Raw genomic sequence first — 19859 nt, forward strand, 5'->3', positions numbered from 1 at the left:
AAAAACTATTTGGAAGATGATGTTTTTGCAGTATTAATATTTATGATTTTTTATATTGCAATTTGTTATGGGATATTGGTGTTTACGTCCGTGAACTAGATTCGTCCCATACTTTGTCAAAAGTAAAGTCGTTCGTGATCGGTATTCACGTACTGATAAAAGAATGAATGGACTTTTGACAAATACAAAAGTTAAGCCTATATTGTCAAATTTTTGATGGAAGATAAGTTAAAATCTTTTGTTTTCAAGGATTATGTCTATTAATATCGTTATGCAAATAGTGGTGGGAAATAGAATGAATCCTTGTGTATTCCGCAATATTGATCATCCCTGATCCATATTTTATGTATTACTGTGAGGCTCTGTAATGTATCTTATGTTGAGCACTATACAACCAAGTTGATTTTTTAGCTTAGTTTTTGTTCCATGAGATATGTTATGACGAGCATATTGAACTAAATTAATCATCTTGTTTGGTTATTTAGTTATTGATCCGTAAGTTTTCTTATCTCGAGCAAAAAGAATGACAATTAAATTGATTACTTTTGTGATTAGTTTGGTTGTGTATTCCAATTAGATTAATTCTGGGTTCTCTTGTAATTAATCTAGTTGAGTATTTTCGTGTCTGATGTTATTTTCAATGATGTGGTAGTAATAGGTTCGTTGAGACTTGTGAAAGCAATAGATTTTAGACTTATAAAACTTAAAAAATAAAGAAAACTTATTGCAAAATTGATTTCAAGATATTAAAAATAACCAAGACACTGATTCCACTATTACACATGAATGAATGTGGTAAATAACCACAAACTGTAATTATCTTTTAAGTCCCTTATTTCTTAACTCACAAATAATCAGGAAAATTCTCAAATATTAATTGTATTCCCTAAGCATAGATTATCAATTGACTAAACAAAGTATAACCTATCAGATTGAATCACAACTAATTAAGAAAATTACGCAAACAATTTAAAACTCTGCAAAAGCAGTGATTGAGTGAATTATAAATTATAAATTAGAGAAAATAAAATAGTTACCAATTATTCATGGGTAAATAGCTTCCTCATTGCCTTGGTTGTGGGAGAATTAGCTCATCATCATGTTGGAAACACGTTAAAAAATCATTTTTATTTCTTAAAGGGTTTACAAATGATAAAAATGGGTGAAAATAATTAAAATCGGGTTTGTAAAAATTATATTTGTTACAAACCGAACTGTTACAGGGAACGATAAAACCTAACTGTCGTTGTTACTGTAGCAAAACGACTGTCTCTGTGGATCTTTTGTTCTTTGTGTTCTTGGACAACAGCAGAAATGGTGACTCTCTGCAACTCCAATTTCTCGCCTCTGTGGCGTTCAAAACTCTCCCAAACTTCCCGTCATATGACCCAAGGGACTCTATTTATACCCAAAAGATGCATCGAATCTCCTCCATAAATTCACAAATTCCCGGCAGTGAAAGAAAATATTTTCGGATATTTTCTTTCCTGTTTTAGCTCCTTACGCGTTTTACAGCTGCAAACTCTCCTTGTTTAACTCTTACACGCCTCTAGCATTCTCCCAGCACATTCCAAACTCCCCAAGCAACAGCAGACGCGTGAACATCTTCCTCCTTTGCACGTACTCCCCTGTTTTTCTCCATGACACGATTCAGCCAATTCTGATCGACCCACAAGCCCATACCAGGCCTGTTATGAAAAATCACAACTACCCACGAAGTTTCAGCCATTTAGTCTCTGTAGAACGTCGTCAAAATCTCAACCCTAATTTTTGCAGTTCAAAAGAATTTTTCCCGCCAAAAAGATTAATTCAAACGGAGAAGATTGGTGCTGTGGACAAAATTGGGCTACATATAGTCGTGGGTGCCCCTTAGCAAAAGTGGGGGTCCGTGTAGCAATTGTTCTCCGGGGGTGCTCCGAGAAACTTTTCGAGCCGAATTTTCCAAAAATATTTATTTCCAAAAAATACCTACAAACACACAAAAAACCATAATAAGTACAAAATCGAGTACTCACAATACGGAACATTGAGGACAAATCAGACACATAAATGCGTCTATCAAATACCCCCAAACTTATTATTTGCTAGTCCTCGAGCAAAACTAATCTAGAAAATAAAATGACTACACTTAGCACGTGCAGCAATCCGTTAAACCGCTAGGTGGCCCTAGCGGCGGAGTGTTGTCTCCAGAGGGTTTACCAGAGGTGTACCCACAAAACCTTTACTCCAGACCCTAGCTATATACACAGAACCTTGGAAGTCACTAAAGAATCTCCTTGGTTGGCATACAATCATTGACTATAGGAGGAAGTACCATGATGCTAAATTCCAATTGTTATACACGAGTTTGCACTCAGCATACTAAAATTCATATATAAGTGACAGAGCTCTGCTCAGATAGTTTCTGTACATCATAACCGGAGTCAACCAATCACATGGAAAGATTAAGAAGATGGATGTGGAGAAAAACATAGAATGGTTTTGATGTTGACTAAGGTGAACCTATCCTAATGGACTGAGATACCGGTATGACTAATATCAACACAGCTGTCATATACAAGGAAACCAGCGGGTGATAATCCTAAATCTAGGTCAACACAACTAGCATATACAAGGGCTCCAGTGGTCGACTTTATTGAATTTATTCCGGTTGGTCTGATGGTCTGGTCTTTTTTTTTTTTATCTCAATCACTCTATTTCACCCAATCACTTATAAGAAAATAAAAACAGAAAGTGAAAAGGATTCAACGAGATATGGTGATAGACACATTTTTGTGTCTAATTTGTCTCGATTCTATATATTGATAGTGAATATTTTTGTAGTTATTATGGTGTTTTATGTGTGTGTAGGTATTTTTGGCCAATAAACATTTTTGGAAAAATTGGCTCAAAAAGTTGCGCGGGACACCCCGGAGGACACTTGCTATTCGGACCCCTCAAATGGATAAGGGGAAGGTCATCTTCTTCATTTGAATTTTGAATTTTTGAGGGAAAATAGGCACCAAATTAGGGTTGAAGAATTGAAGTTGTTCTAGGGAGATTCAATGGCTGAAATCAAATGGGTTTATTCCTAAAGACTAAACAGGGCTGGTAATGGTCTTAGTTTCGCCCAGAATTGGCTGGATAATCGGCAAGAGATGAATCAAGTTTTATGGTTTTTGGCGGGAAAATTGTTCTTCACGTACAGAATTAGGGTTCGATTATTAAACGTGTTCCATGGAGATTCAATCACCAGAATTACTTTGAACGGGCATGTTTGGGCTAAACAGGGATGGTATATGTCTTCTCATCGATCAGAATTGGCTGGATCATCGAGATGATGCAAAACAGGCCCATGGACTTTCATGGGAATTTCAGGCGAGACTAGGGCAAGTTTATGTCGGGTTGCTTCGTTGATTTGGAGTAGTAACAACCTGTTACGACAAAACAGGAGGGGTATATACATCAGAATCGAAAAGGGAAGGGTATTGATTGGTTTTCGATAAAACAGAGGAGGTGGAAACATTTTAGGGTCTGCTGATAACTTGGGAAGATACGTGAACTATTAAGAGAGTATATGGACGTCTAGGATCATCTCCTATATTTACTTAAGAGAGTTTTAATCAAAACAGGGAAGACATATTCGGAAATATTCTATCTTAATTATGGAAGATACGTGACCAGCATGAAGGAAAATATATCTTTGCAGATTTACTATATCAATGAGAGAGATATCTACAGCAACATACGGACGGACAGCAAGGTAAGAAGCTATCCCAGAGAGTTATTTTCCGTGGAAAAGAAGAAAAATATCCCGTGGATTGTGGGTGAAGAAAACAGAGATTAACTCGAGTGATTTGGGGAACTGTTGAGTATATAAGGAGTTGGGATAGGTCAGAGAAGGGGGTCGAGACTTTGGGGTAAAGTTAGAGAGGCACGAGAGAGCCAACGAAGGTCTTTGCTCGGAGAAAGAAAGTTGCAGAGTCGTTTCTGCACTTTCAGGGAAGAGGAGGAAGAAGAAGAAGAACTGACGCCCTAAGTCAGTCGCAGAGAGGTATAGTTTAGTTACTGCAACAAATAAGTACCGTTTAGAAGGCAGTCTTATATTCTCTGTAGTCCTTTATAACAGTCAGTCTGTAACGCTTATAAACGTTGCAGTTGATCTGTTTTATCTTTTTCTTGTATTTTCACTCTAGTCAAACACGTTGGAGCCATGAATAAATATTTTGAGCATGTTTTCACCATGAAGAGGTAAAACCCAATATTGGGATGACGGAGGAAGCCTAATATCATACATGGGTAATTATATTTAGTTCTTATATGACTTTTGCACTATTTTAAATTGATTCATGATTTTGATTAATTAGTTGTCATCTCGTTTGATGGGTCATGCTTGCCTAGATGTTTTGATGTCCCATGATTAGGATTTACAGCTAATGTTTTGAGAATCTTCCTTGGCAAAAATAAGAGTTCATGTCTTTATTTATTGAGCTATAATTGTTTAAAGAATTAACATATGAACCTTATGTTATGAGTTTGGTGGAATCCTGAGTCCCAGTTTCTCTCGATATTGTGACAACTTTTGTATATATATTTTCTTTGTTTTTATTTTTAAGTCTTAAATCCATTCTTATCAAGTCCGAGTTGAACGAACTTTACTACCACTTTCAAAACTACATCAATTTTTGGCGCCGCCGACGCGGACTTTTATTTAGATTTGTTTTAGGTTTCTTTTTCTTTTTATTATTTTTTGTTCTTTTTTACGTGTTTTGGTATTTTTCTATTCTTTTCAGATTTGGAGCGAAGCTGCAAGGGAAGAAAAAGTGTTATAAAAGGAAAGTATCGCCAAAGAAGGAAAGCAAAGAGGAATCCGAAAGGAGTGAAAAAGAAGATTTTGTATATAGTTATTTTGTTTTATTTTTAGAAACTGTAAATAGGGTGTTGTTTTTGTAATTTTTCTTTTCCTTTTTTGACATTTTTATTTTTTGGACATTCTTGGACATTATTTTTTTAAACCCTAAGGAAGGGTCAAAATTAAATATCAACTGTTTGCAGGGAAGGACGACAGTTACGATACTGTCTCGGCCCCTCGGGTTCGTACACTGACATCGAAGTCGGTGGCCTGAGTCGACTTCAACGGTTCATCGCCTGTCTGGTACGGGAGGTAAGATTCTATCCACCCACGAATCCCCTGTCATTTTGTGTGACAACTCACACCCCTGCAATAAAATGTCGAACTGGTATTACAATAGCCAATACAACGAATATCAGACTGAGTTTCAAAATGGACGTTAATACTTTGACCATAGTGTGAATAATGGTTGGGAACATCAGCCTTTTGAAGGTTATGGTCCATACCATGGTGAGCCCAATTACTATCCACACGCCAACCGGTCATACGAGCAAAATTCCTCTCTACTAGGGTCAACACGTAAGTTAGCTGAGTCGACACGTAAGTTAGCAAAAATGAATAACTTAGTTATGGACGAAAGCAATGCAACGAGTGAACTTTCTTTCCTAGATTCAATCAGGAAGTCATGTAAGTCGACTCAAAATATTTTGTTAGAGGCCCAGAACATAAGTGCTCTTAATTTCCAATATAGTGTTTCCAGTAGTACCTTTAAAAATGAAGATAGTTATTCACATAATCAAGATGAAGAGGATAAAATTGGTAATACTACTTGTTTTGATGAGGTTCAACCATTTTCATGTTATTATAATGATTATTATAGTGTTGATGAAGAATTTGAAATAAGTAGGCATAGTGATCAGGAATTTGTTACTCCAATTGAGCTTAATAATGATAATGTTTCTAGTTCAAATCCAAATAATTTTAATAATTATTCACCTATTCAAAAGGACAAGGATTTAACTAGAGATACCCCCGTTTTAGACGATGTAGTATTTTCTTTTGATTACGAAGCTAATAATGGTTTAGAGGAACGAGTTTTTTCTGAGAATATTTTTTTAGAGTCTAGCGATTTAGAAACATTAGTCTTAGACAAAGAAAGTGAACTCGTAGAGATGAGTGAGGATGAACCTGACTTAGAAGAATCAATTGACCATTTTCAGGAATCAGATGACCTTGAAATTAGGAAAGTTGTGACTAGTCTTTCTAGAGACACTAAAAACTCTAAGTTTGGGGGTGATTATCATTATCCATGTGCTTTAACTATTAGAAAGGTCCCTCACTTGGGACTTGACATATGTGCCTCAACCATTTTACAAGATTATCTTCATACACGTTTTCCTGAACCTAGTGATGTCCATAAGGAAGTTCAGTTGTTAGAAACCCATCCTCTGGTTGATGTGGTTTACCCAGGCTATGATATCCAGATTGACTTTGTTTTCCCACCAAATATTTTTCGACCAAGTGTGGGAACGTATAAGTTTCATATGTGTCAATTATTAAGTTTTGAGACTAAACCTAATTACATTAGGAGATTAGGATCGACATATTTGTTTAAGGAAGACCACCACTCTTATTGTGGTCAGATGTGTGAGTCAAAACTGATTGACTTTAAGGATCCACAATTATTCAGGTTATTATTATGTGCTTCTAAGTTTTTACTTGAGTTTTTCCAGACTCTAATACCTGAACCGGATCTTAGCTTTGAGGAATTCCAGCGCATGAAAATATTTTATCTAGACCCTTTCATAGAGCCTGAACCTGAACCACAGCTATATGTAGTTGTCTTAAATAGGAAACTAGACAAGGGTGCGCTTTATTTGTCAATTTTCTTGGCATGTTGCAGATTCCTTTTACTTATGATATCTCTATTTGGTTTTGATGACCCACAGATATTTCGGCTATTACTTTATGATACGAGGTGATTAATCCTTTCTTATGTCTGGCTGAAGACGTTAAACTTAGCACTTCTTGGGAGGTAACCCAATCTCATGCAACACGGTAATATCTTTCCTTATCTCTGTTGCCTCAAATGGTAACAGTTTCTCCTTGTTCATGCTTTTAATTTTATCTTTAGAACATTGAGGACAATGTTAGATTTAAGTTTGGGGGTATGGGAGAAACTTTTTAGTTGCAATAAATAAACTCCAGAGCCTAGAAATTTATGCATATTAAGGATCTCACTAACTAATCTAAGTGGATGGAAGCATTTTGGTTGTAGGAGTTGAGGAACCAATCTGATTAGATGGCAACATCTAAAGAGTCTATTCATAAAAGCACAAAGCTTAGTTGTTAGGAATAACATGGTAGTTTCCCCATATCTCGTTGAGTCCTTTTCACTTCTGTTTTTATTTTTCTTTTTAAATATGTTTCTAAGTGATTTGGTGGGGCTCACGATTCAAGTTGTTACCAATGCTAGGGTGAATTAGAGTGATTGAGATACCATGGAAAAAAAAATAGATGAAAAAAAAAAGAGAGAAAAAAAAAATTGAGACCAGACCATTTGACCAAAAGGAATAAATTCAATAAAGTCGACCACTGGTACCCTTGTATATGCCAGTTGTGTTGACCTAGAGTTAGGTTATCGACCACTGGTTCCCTTGTATATGCCAGTGTGTTGATATTAGTCAGACTAGTATCTCAATCCATTAGGATAGGTTCATTTTGGCGGAGGCCTTCAGACAGATATGGGAAACGTCGTTCACTTAGTAAACATCAAAACCATCTATGTTTTTCTATATCCATCTTCTTGATCTATCCACGTGATTAGTTTTGACTCCGGATATTGATGTCCATAGTGCAACTATATGAGTAGAGCTCTGTCACTTTATATGAATTTCAGTATGCTTGAGTACAAACTCGTGTACAGCAATTGGAATTTCGCATCAGGGTACTTCCTCCTGTAATCAATAAGTATGCCAACCAAGAAGATTCTTTAGTTCCTTCCAAGATTCTGTGTAGATAGCTAGGGTCTGGAGTAAAGGTTTTGTGGGTATACCTCTTGTAATCCCTCCGGAGACAACACTCTACCACTAGGGACACTTAGGGTTTTAAAGGCTTATTGCATACGCTAAATGCAATCGACGATGCCTGCGTCAGTGAGTTAGGATTTTATTTTATTTTATTTTTGCTCGAGGACTAGCAAATAATAGGTTTGGGGGTATTTGATAGACACATTTTTGTGTCTAATTTGTCTCGATTCTATATATTGATAGTGCTCATTTTTGTACTTATTATGGTGTTTTATGTGTGTGTAGGTATTTTTGGTCAATAAACATTGTTGGAAAAATCGGCTCGAAAAGTTGCGCGGGACACCCCGGAGGACACTTGCTATTCGGACCCCTCAAATGGATAAGGGGAAGGTCATCTTCTTCATTTGAATTTTGAATTTTGGAGGGAAAATAGGCACCAAATTAGGGTTGAAGAATTGAAGCTGTTCTAGGGAGATTCAATGGCTGAAATCAAATGGGTTTATTCCTAAAGACTAAACAGGGCTGGTAATGGTCTTAGTTTCGCCCAGAATTGGCTGGATAATCGGCAAGAGATGAATCAAGTTTTATGGTTTTTGGCGGGAAAATTGTTCTTCACGTACAGAATTAGGGTTCGATTATTATACGTGTTCCATGGAGATTCAATCACCAGAATTACTTTGAACGGGCATGTTTGGGATAAACAGGGATGGTATATGTCTTCTCATCGATCAGAATTGGCTGGATCATCGAGATGATGCAAAACAGGCCCATGGACTTTCATGGGAATTTCAGGCGAGACTAGGGCAAGTTTATGTCCGGTTGCTTCATTGATTTGGAGTAGTAACAACCTGTTACGACAAAACAGGAGGGGTATATACATCAGAATCGAAAAGGGAAGGGTAATGATTGGTTTTCGATAAAACAGAGGAGGTGGAAACATTTTAGGGTCTGCTGATAACTTGGGAAGATACGTGAACTATTAAGAGAGTATATGGACATCTAGGATCATCTCCTATATTTACTTAAGAGAGTTTTAATCAAAACAGGGAAGACATATTCGGAAATATTCTATCTTAATTATGGAAGATACGTGACCAACATGAAGGAAAATATATCTTTGCAGATTTACTATATCAATGAGAGAGATATCTACAGCAACAGACGGACGGACAGCAAGGTAAGAAGTTATCCCAGAGAGTTATTTTCCGTGGAAAAGAAGAAAAATATCCCGTGGATTGTGGGTGAAGAAAACGGAGATTAACTCGAGTGATTTGGGGAACTGTTGAGTATATAAGGAGTTGGGATAGGTCAGAGAAGGGGGTCGAGACTTTGGGGTGAAGTTAGAGATGCACGAGAGAGCCAACGAAGGTCTTTGCTCGGAGAAAGAAAGTTGCAGAGTCGTTTCTGCACTTTCAGGGAAGAGGAGGAAGAAGAAGAAGAACTGACGCCCTAAGTCAGTCGCAGAGAGGTATAGTTTAGTTACTGCAACAAATAAGTACCGTTTAGAAGGCAGTCTTATATTCTCTGTAGTCCTTTATAACAGTCAGTCTGTAACGCTTATAAACGTTGCAGTTGATCTGTTTTATCTTTTTCTTGTATTTTCACTCTATTCAAACACGTTGGAGCCATGAATAAATATTTTGAGCATGTTTTCACCATGAAGAGGTAAAACCCAATATTGGGATGACGGAGGAAGCTAATATCATACATGGGTAATTATATTTAATTCTTATATGACTTTTGCACTATTTTAAATTGATTCATGATTTTGATTAATTAGTTGTCATCTCGTTTGATGGGTCATGCTTGCCTATATGTTTTGATGTCCCATGCTTAGGATTTACAACTAATGTTTTGAGAATCTTCCTTGGAAAAAATAAGAGTCCGTGTCTTTATTTATTGAGCTATAATTGTTTAAAGAATTAACATATGAACCTTATGTTATGAGTCCCAGTTTCTCTCGATATTGTGACAACTTTTGTATATATATTTTCTTTGTTTTTATTTTTAATTCTTAAATCCAGTCTTATCAAGTCCGAGTTGAACGAACTTTACTACCACTTTCAAAACTACATCATATGGCGAAACTACCATGTTTTTTTTTAAATTCTTACACCTGAGCTCTGTGCTTTTATGAATAGACTCTTTAGATGTTTCCATCTAATCAGATTGGTTCCTCGACTCCTATAACCAAGATGCTTCCATACACTTAGATTGGTTAGTGCCATCCTTAATAAACATAAATTTCTAGGCTCTGGAGTTTATTTATTGCAACTAAAAAGTTTCTTCCATACCCCCAAACTTAAATCCAACATTGTCCTCAATGTTCTAAAGATAAAATTAAAAGCATATGAACAAGGAGAAACTGTTACCATTTGAAGCAAAAGAGTTAAGGAAAGATATTATCGTATTGCATGAGATTGGGTTACCTCCCAAGAAGTGCTAAGTTTAAAGTCTTCAGCCAGACATCAGAAGGAATTAGTCACCTCATAGAATCATATAGAAGTAACTTGAACAACTGCAGGTCATCTGATTCAAAAAGTGTTACCCAAAGTAAAATTAATTACAGCAAACCATGAAGATACCGAACATACCCTTATCTAATTTTTTAATTAAGACAACTATATCTAGTTGTGGTTCAGGTTCAGGTTCTATAAAAGGGTCTAGATAAAATGTTTCCAAGGGCCGAATTTCCTCAAAGGTAATCCTGAAGGTCAGGATGAAGAGTCTGGAAATACTTAACTAGGGTCTAGATAAAATGTGTCCACCCTAATCTCTTAAAGTAATTAGGTTTAGTCTCAAAACTCAATAACTGACACATTCCAAATTCAAACGTTCCCACAATTGGAATAAAAGTTTTTGGTTGGAAAACAAAATCAATCTGGGTATCATAGCCTGGGTAAACCACATCAACCAGAGGATGGGTTTCTAACAACTGAACTTCTTCCTGGACATTATTAGGTTCCGGAGAGCTAGCATGAAAGTAATCTGGGACAATGGTTGAGGCACATATATCAAGTCCCAAGTGGGGTACCTTTCTAAGAGTTAAGGCATATGGAGAATGATAATCACCCCCAAAATTAGAGTTTTAAGTGTCTCTGGAAAGACTAGTCACAACTTCCCTAATTTCTAGGTCATCAGATTCCTGGAAATGGTCAATTGATTCTTCTAAGTCAGGTTCATCCTCACTCATTTCTACGAGTTCACTTTCTTTGTCTAGGACTATTGTTTTTAAATCCCTAGACTCAAAATAAACTCGTTCCTCTAAACCTTCGTTGGATTCGTGAAAACGAAAAACTACATCGTCTAAAACAAGGATATTTCTAGTCAAAGCCTCGTACTTTTAAATAGGTGAATAATTGTTAAAATTATTTGGATTTGTACTAGAAATAACATTATCATTATAAAGCTCAACCGGAGTAACAAATTCCTGATCACTATGCCTACATATTTCAGATTCTTCATCAATACTATCTTCATCATAATCATCATTATATGAAAATGATCGAACCTCATCAAAACAAGTAGTGTTACCAATTCTAACCTCGTCATCTTGATTATGTGAATAAAAACTATCCTTATTTTCAAGGGTGGTATTGGGAACACTATATTGGAATTTAAGACTATCTTGAGCAAATCTTTCCACAATCCTATTTGTACTTTCAGTAAATTGCTTGAGGGAATCTTCTAGAGACATCTTAATTGTTTGCTCTACGGACTCTTCTGGAAGCGGAATATTATAAGTCTCCTTCATAAATAAGTGAAACTTCTGTGTTGACTCATTTAAACTCTTGAGAGACTCTTCTAGAGAAATAGGAGGATCGTTTTGCTCGTATGACCTGTGCGCATGTGGATAGTAATTGGGCTCACCATGATATGGACCGTAACCTTCAAAAGGTTGATGTTCCCAACCACTATTCACACTATGTTCAAAGTAGTAATGTCCATTTTGTTCAGTTGGATATTCGTTGTATTGGCTATTGTACTAGTTTGGCATTCTCAAAACAAAATAAAACCCACTGACAGGGGATTCCTGGGTGGATAGAGCCTTACCTCCCATACCAGACGGGAGATGAACCGTTGAAGTCCACTCGGGCCACGACTCCTATGTCATGTACGAACCCGAGGGGGCCGAGGCGATATCGTAATCGTCGTCCTTCCCTGCAACAGTTTTATTTAATTCACCCTTCCTTAGGGTTTTAAAAATATTAATGTCCAATGTTCCAAAAATAAAGTTCAAAAAGTCTAAAAATAAGAAATTACAAAAATAAAAACCTATTTACAGTTTCTAAAAATAAACTAAAATATCTACATACAAAAAATCCTCTTCTTCACTCCTTTTGGATTCCTCTTTTCTTTTCTTCTTTGGCTTCGCTTTTGTTTTCAGCACTTTCTCTTTTTCTTTAGCTTAGCTCCAAATCTGAAAGCAAACAAAAATACCAAAACGCGTAAAAAAGAACAAAAATAATAAAAATAAAAACAAATCCGCGTCGACGGCACCGAAAATTGATGGAATTTTATATAGTGGTAAATAGAGTTGTCGTTCACTCGGACTTGATGAGATTGCTTTTAATAATTAATGAACTAAAATAAAAGAAAAATATATACAAAATATTGTCACAAGATGAAGAGAGTTACTGGGACTAGGATTTCCTCGAATTCATAACATAGGGTTCGATTTATTTATTCTCAACAATTAAAGCTCAATAAATAAAATTAACATGGACTCTGATTTTGCCAAGGTAGATTCTCAAAAGATTAGTTGTAAATCCTAAGCATGATGTATCAAAACATTTAAGCTAAGCATACTTCATCAAATTAAATGACAACTAATTAATTCAAATCATATTTCAATTAAAATTAATGCAAAAGTCTTAAAAAGAATTAAATAATTTTACCCATGTATGACACTCGTCTTCCTCCGTCATCCCAGTTTTGGGGATTAGCTCATCACGTCGAAAACACACTTAAAATATTTATTCATGGCTCAAAAAGTGTTTACAAATGATGAAAATGGGTGAAAATGATTAAAACCGGGTTTGTAACAATTATATTTGTTACAAACCGAACTCTTACAGGGAACGATAAAACCTAACTGTCGTTGTTACTGTAGCAAAACGACTGTCTCTGTGGGTCTTTTGTTCTTCGTGTTCTTGGACAACAACAGAAATGGTTACTCTCTGCAACTCCAATTTCTCGCCTCTGTGGTGTTCAAAACTCTCCCAAACTTCCCGTCATATGACCCAAGGGACTCTATTTATACCCTAAAGATGCATCGAATCTCCTCCATAACTTCACAAATTCTCGGAAGTGAAAGAAAATATTTTCGGATATTTTCTTTCCTGTTTTAGCTCCTTACGCGTTTTACAGCTGCAAACTCTCCTTGTTTAACTCTTACACGCCTCTAGCATTCTCCCAGCACATTCCAAACTCCCCAAGCAACAACAGACGCGTGAACATCTTCCCCCTTTGCACGTACTCCCCTGTTTTGCTCCATGACACGATTCAGCCAATTCTGATCGACCCAAAAGCCCATACCAGGCCTGTTATGAAAAATCACAACTACCCACGAAGTTTCAGCCATTTAGTCTCTGTAGAACGTCGTTAAAATATCAACCCTAATTTTTGCAGTTCAAAAGAATTTTCCCGCCAAAAAGATTAATTCAAACGGAGAAGATGGGTGTTGTGGACAAAATTGGGCTACATATAGACGTGGGTGCCCCTTAGAAAAAGTGGGGGTACGTATAGCAATTGTTCTCCGGGGGTGCCAAGAGCAACTTTTCGAGCCGAATTTTCCAACAATATTTATTTCTAAAAAATACCTACAAACACACAAAAAACCATAATAAGTACAAAATCGAGTACTCACAATACCGAACATTGAGGACAAATCAGACACATAAATGCGTCTTTCAGTGTCTCCATAAGTTCTCTTATGTTGAGAATAATCAATTGAATTGATCACCTTTGTGTTTAATTTGATTGTGTATTCCATTTAAATTAATCATGGATTTACTTGTGATTAATTTGATTGAGTTTTTGGATATAGGAAATCATTCTCATGGTTTTTTGTGTCCAATAAAAATCCTTCTTTTCTTCGAAATTAAGGTCGCTCTTGTTGTTCCTTTGGGAATGACATCAAATGGAGGAGAGTTATTTTGAACTTGTGCTTAATGGTCATATCTTGAGAGGTGTGCGGTTGTGGAATTTTAGAGGAGTTATCTTGTATCTTGTAGCTTCGGATTTATGATTGCATCTAAATTAGTTGGTATGTTTTTTTTTTCATTTTGTCATGAAATGTCTCTCTCCGAAATTTCATTATGAACCCGTTTGTACCTTTGCCAATTTTATTGATAAAAAGGAGGAGAATTAATATGTAGTTCATACCACAAATACATATGGTTTTCGGATCATTGTGTGAGGGGGAGTGGTTTCCACGTGAGATGGAGTATTGACTAAGGGGGAGTGATACATATCACCATAGTATTATTGTTGAAGTTGTGATACAATTAAACTTTGACAATGTGTAATAATACTATGATATTGTATAACAATGATCGAGAACTATGTTTTCTCATTGTTATAGCTACCGATTTTCAACAGCGGTGATGCTAAACTTACAACCTTTGGGATCATTGGAGTACTTGGAAGTGACGAAGATTCCGAGGAATGTTGAAGATTAGACCTGTGGAATAGGAGCTACTAAAGTTTCTTTATCTTTTTTGTATTCCATATGTATTGATAGTTTTGTCACTAAAATTTACAAAGGGGGAGATTGTTAGAGCATTGCTTGGTCGAACTCACATGCGTTTCTATCTCAAGCATGTTTGTCAATGTTAGTGATCAAAACTATAAGTCTTGATTTCTAGTCTATTATAGCTAAGTCTCGGACTAGGATAGGAAGTGTAGTTGAGCTCAAGGACTTCATGGAGATTCATCATACAAGTAGAAGAACTACTCAAGGAAACGGTGGAACTTCTTGACAAAAGGTATGTGAATACTTGAACTTATCTATCACTCAAAAGTCTATCTACTTTATCTCTTACTCTTTGAGACAAGAAGTCGTATGATATATATACAGACTTTGATTATACACATTTGGTATTTCGATCCGAGTATACCTCGCCTATCTATATCTCGAAATATGAGTTGGTAAGATTTTCGCTTTAACCAATTTTATCTTTACCATGTGACGAAAGTCATGATATGTTTCAATCATCTTAAAAATTGCTTTGACGAGAAATGGTGTAACAACTGTATAACGTCCTCTAAGAATGTTTCAATGATTGAAATGAGAGTTTAGATTACATAATCAATGATGGATATAAGCATTTTTGTGGAAACATATTTATGTATAAGTCCTATTCCTTGAACCAAATTTTGCGAACTTTGTTGATCAGAGAACCGGAAGAATGGCGTTAGCCAAGTCCGCGAACTGTCGAAGTTCTCAAACCCGAGAATTTATGTTGGAGTTGACAAACTACTTGCGAAACTAAGTCCGCGAACTCAGTACGCGAACCGGCGAAGTTCTCATACCCGAGAATTTCTGCTGGAGTTTGTAAACTCTGCCCGGTAACTTAAGTCCGCGAACCTAGTCTGCGAACTTGAGAAGGTTATATATCTGAAGATGATTTCTGAACTTAAACTTAAAAAGACTAAGGAATGCAGTTCGCAAACCGTGGCTATAAAAGTTCATGAACCGATTCGAGTGAATCAAATCATCTTTGCTTCAATTGTGTCTTGTGTAGTACATGAGATTTCCTTGCAATTGAACAACTATCTAACTAGTTCATTTGAAGTCATTTGAACTAGTTATGGTGAAGAAGAACGTGGTTGATATGAAATGCTCATATGGCTAACCTTTTGGTTAACTATTGTTGAACCAACAAGTGCATACGTTTGGGTACGGTTAACAAACCTAGAAGCGTGCATTGTCAAGTGTGTGTAACAAGCTAAGTTTTCGATCTAACGGTTGAGAAATATTATCTTGAATCTAAATCAGGTTTTCATCTAATGATGGATATTGATTGCTTTGTTACTAAGGTAACTTAATTGCAAACCCTGATTTGAAAGACTGTATAAGGGGAACTCTAGTATCTGTGCAAAACTAATCCCCACACCTCACTTGTGATACTAGTTTGCATACTAGAGTCGGTTCTCCTTTAACCTTTGGTTTTCTTCTTTTAAAACCAGGTTAACGACTTAAAGACTTCATTGGGATTGTGAAGCCAGACCGATACTACTTTTATCGTAGTTGTGTGATCTGATCTTGCATCTTCTATCGTACGAGTACAATCAGATTGATTGGCTTGAGATTGATATCTCCGATAGGCAAGATATAAAAAGTAATCACAAACATCTTCGTCTCATTGTTTGTGATTCCTCAACATCTTGTTTCGCTACCACACGATTAAGATTGTTGTGAGGTGATTGATAACTCTAGGTTGTTCTTAGGGGATATAAGACCGGATTATCAATTGGTTCATGTTCACCTTGATTATTATCAAAATACGGAACAAAAAATTTTAGGGTTTATCTGTGGGAGACATATTGATCCTTTAATAGACTTGTCTGTGTGAGACAGATTTGTTTATTGTCAAAGCCTGCGATTTTGGGTCGTAGCAACTCTTAGTTGTGGGTGAGATCAGCTAAGGGAATCAAGTGCGCAGTATCCTACTGGGATCAGAGGCGTAGGGAGTACAACTGTACTTTGGATCAGTGGGAGACTGATTGGGGTTCAACTACAGTCCAGTCCAAAGTTAGTTTGGAGTAGGCTAGTGCCTGTAGCGGCTTAATACAGTGTGTGTTCAATCTGGACTAGGTCCCGGGGTTTTGCTGCATTTGCGGTTTCCTCGTTAACAAAATTTCCGGTGTCAGTTTCCGCATTATTGTTTTATCTTTATGATTGAAATAATACAGGTTGTGTGTTAGATTATCAATTAGAGTAATCCAACCTTTGGTTGTTGATTGTCATTGATTGATCCTTGGATATTGGTCTTTGGTACCATCCAAGTTATTCCTTGTATTTGATTAGTACCCGCAATTTCTGTTTGAGGAAATCAAATCAAGAGAGAGAGATATAAACTCGTTGATGTACTTTTAATTGATTGAGTCTTGTTGATTCTCTTAAAAGTATATTTGAGTTTGTCCATACATATTGATAAGCGAAATATTAGGTGGTGTTGTTAGATCCCTCCCCCCCCCCCCCCCCCCCCCCCCCCCCCCCCCCCCCCCCCACCACACACACACATTTTCAGTAAGTGAAGACTGAACCACCTATATCTCAATTTTTCACTTTTCTATCTTTGAGACATTGTCGCATGACTAAATTAGACAGTACATGCATAATAGAAATTTCGAGTCAAGTTTATCTTGTAAATCTTCTCGAAATATGACTTAAGCTTAAGAACATTTGTTCATACTTGATAAATTTGGTTTAGAACAATTATTGTTTATAACCTAATCATGATTCAATATTAAATCATTTGAAAATAGCCTGTAATAGTGATATGTGTCATAGATGTTATTCGGGAATGTTTCATATTGATTATTAGAGAGATCTAGAACTACTGTTAATCTGGATACATGACAATATACATACCAGTTCACATACTGGGAAAAGTGGTATAAGTCCAGAGCCGCAATACATGTACATAGTACATGTATGACGTACCGGCGTAGCTATAGTTAGGCAACGACTTTTTAGTATGCATACCCGGTATCCATACCATAAAAGGTCTGTTGATCGTGAACCAGAAAAGGTACGCATACCTAGTATGCAAACCGGAAAAGGTCTGTTGGTTTCAAAACCAAATTAGGTACGCATACCGTAAAAGATCTCTGAGTTCCTGAACTTATTTTTTTCTTAAGGTTATCCATACCATGTACACGTACTATGACAATAATACCCAATAACAGGTATAGTACACGTACTTACCTTGTCAAATATTTTAGATGTATCAGAATTATTTCTATGAGATAATCGGCATTTGAACAACTCTCTAAAAAAAATATCTAGACATTTTTGATCATATGTGTGATTCAAGAAAAGTCTTAAATTGTTATATGAAAATGATTAAGCATACCGTCAATTGGCTAGTTTCGGCTAACCTACATGAACATGTCATTGTACACAGTTCAGTTACGATTCATCCTAACCAAAGTGTATATTCTACTATGTTAATCTCAAGTCGGGTTTTTCATCTAACGGTGATTATTGATTGCTTGGTTCCAAAGCTATCTTAGCTTAAACCTAAAGAAACCTTGATCTTGAAAGTCTATATAAGGAAAATCTCAAATAATTGGGATCTTTGAATCCCTGGCATTATTCTTGTATGCCCTAGTTGTAAACTAGAGTCGTCCTTTCCTTAAAACCCTTCTAGGGTTTAGCGATTAAAGAGACTTCACCTGGGGATTCTTGAAGCCAGGTCCAACTACCTTTATCTTGATAGTTCGAGTATCCTAATCTTATTTTGATTGTTGAGCTACTCACTCAAACAAGATAGATAAAAATCACAAAGTTACTTCGTCTAATACTTTTTGATTCCACAAGTTTTGACTTGTGAGGTGAATAATAATTTAGCCCGCTCTTCGGGAGTCATAAGACCGTATTTTGAGGTTTGCTCGGCTTTGTCTATTGCGATCGATTTCCTACCTCACCTTGATCTTTGATCAGGATGGAAATCACATATAGGCTTATCTGAGGGAAGCCTATTGGTTTAAAGTCTTCAATTGAGTTGAAGAAACACTTAGGCTGTAAAGGACGTCAGCTAAGGGAATCAATTGTGCGGAGTCCTGCTGGTATTCAAGAGGCATAAAGAGCATGACTGTAATTGAATTATTGTGACAGTTTAATTCGGTCGCAACTACATTCCAGTCCTAAGTTATGATAGTAGGCTAGTATCTGTAGCGACTTAATACAATTTGGTGTTCAAGTTTGGACTAGGTCCCGGAGTTTTTTCTACATTTGCGGTTTCCTGGTTAACAAATTTGTGGTGTATGTATTATTTCTTTTTCCACGTTATATTGTTTATATTTATAATTGAAATATCACATGTTGTACGTAATCAATCAACGTATATATATCCATCCTTGTTTGTTGGATACAACTTGATTGATTCTTGGATATTGATCTTTGGAATCGTCCAAGTACTCGCACACATAATTAGGCTCACGGAGAAGTTGGTTCTGTAAACATTCTAATTGTGAGAGAAAAGATACAAGTATAATTCCTTGATTGAGATTCATTAAGTTGAACTCTTGGAATGTATTCGAGTTTAGTCCATACAGGTTGCCTAAGAAAAAGTTGGTGGAGTATTTTGGTACATCCAAATTTTCACCTTGATAATCACTAGTTTGTTTATTTCGTATCATTCTCTTCTAATATAAGGTCACTCGAACTAGATTAAGGATCGAAAAATTTCATATATGTTTTTAGATCTGAAGATAGGCTTGTGATCATCCATTGTAAACAGACTCCTTTCTGTGCATGATTGATAACAAGAGAATCAAGTTATTTTGAGGGTACGTTGAAGATCGAATTTTTTAATAGAAGAATATTTTCTAATGATTATTATGATTTTGTGATTGTACTTAGTGCACACTTGGTTGACTGGGATCCAACAAGTTTTTTTATATTTTATAGACTTCCATAACTTGTTGTGTAGATCGACGATCTATTATTTGGTGGTTCTGAACACGTTGGGATGCTAAAACACACCACCAACTTTTTCTTAGGAAATTTGTATGGACAAATTCAACACGAATCTGAGAGTTCAACTCAATCAAGGAATAATATCTAGATTTATATATATATATCTCTATCTTGCAATTAGAACGTATACAGAACCAAGTCCGTGAACCTAATTACAAAGAGATTACTTGGACGGTACCAAAGACCAATGTTCATGAATCAATCAAGTCGTATCCAACAAACAAGGTCGGATATATCTACTATGATTGATTAACGCAAAACCTATGATATTTCAAATATAAAGATA

Source organism: Papaver somniferum, chromosome 8 (assembly GCF_003573695.1).
Source record: "Papaver somniferum cultivar HN1 chromosome 8, ASM357369v1, whole genome shotgun sequence".
Classification (NCBI taxonomy): domain Eukaryota; kingdom Viridiplantae; phylum Streptophyta; class Magnoliopsida; order Ranunculales; family Papaveraceae; genus Papaver; species Papaver somniferum.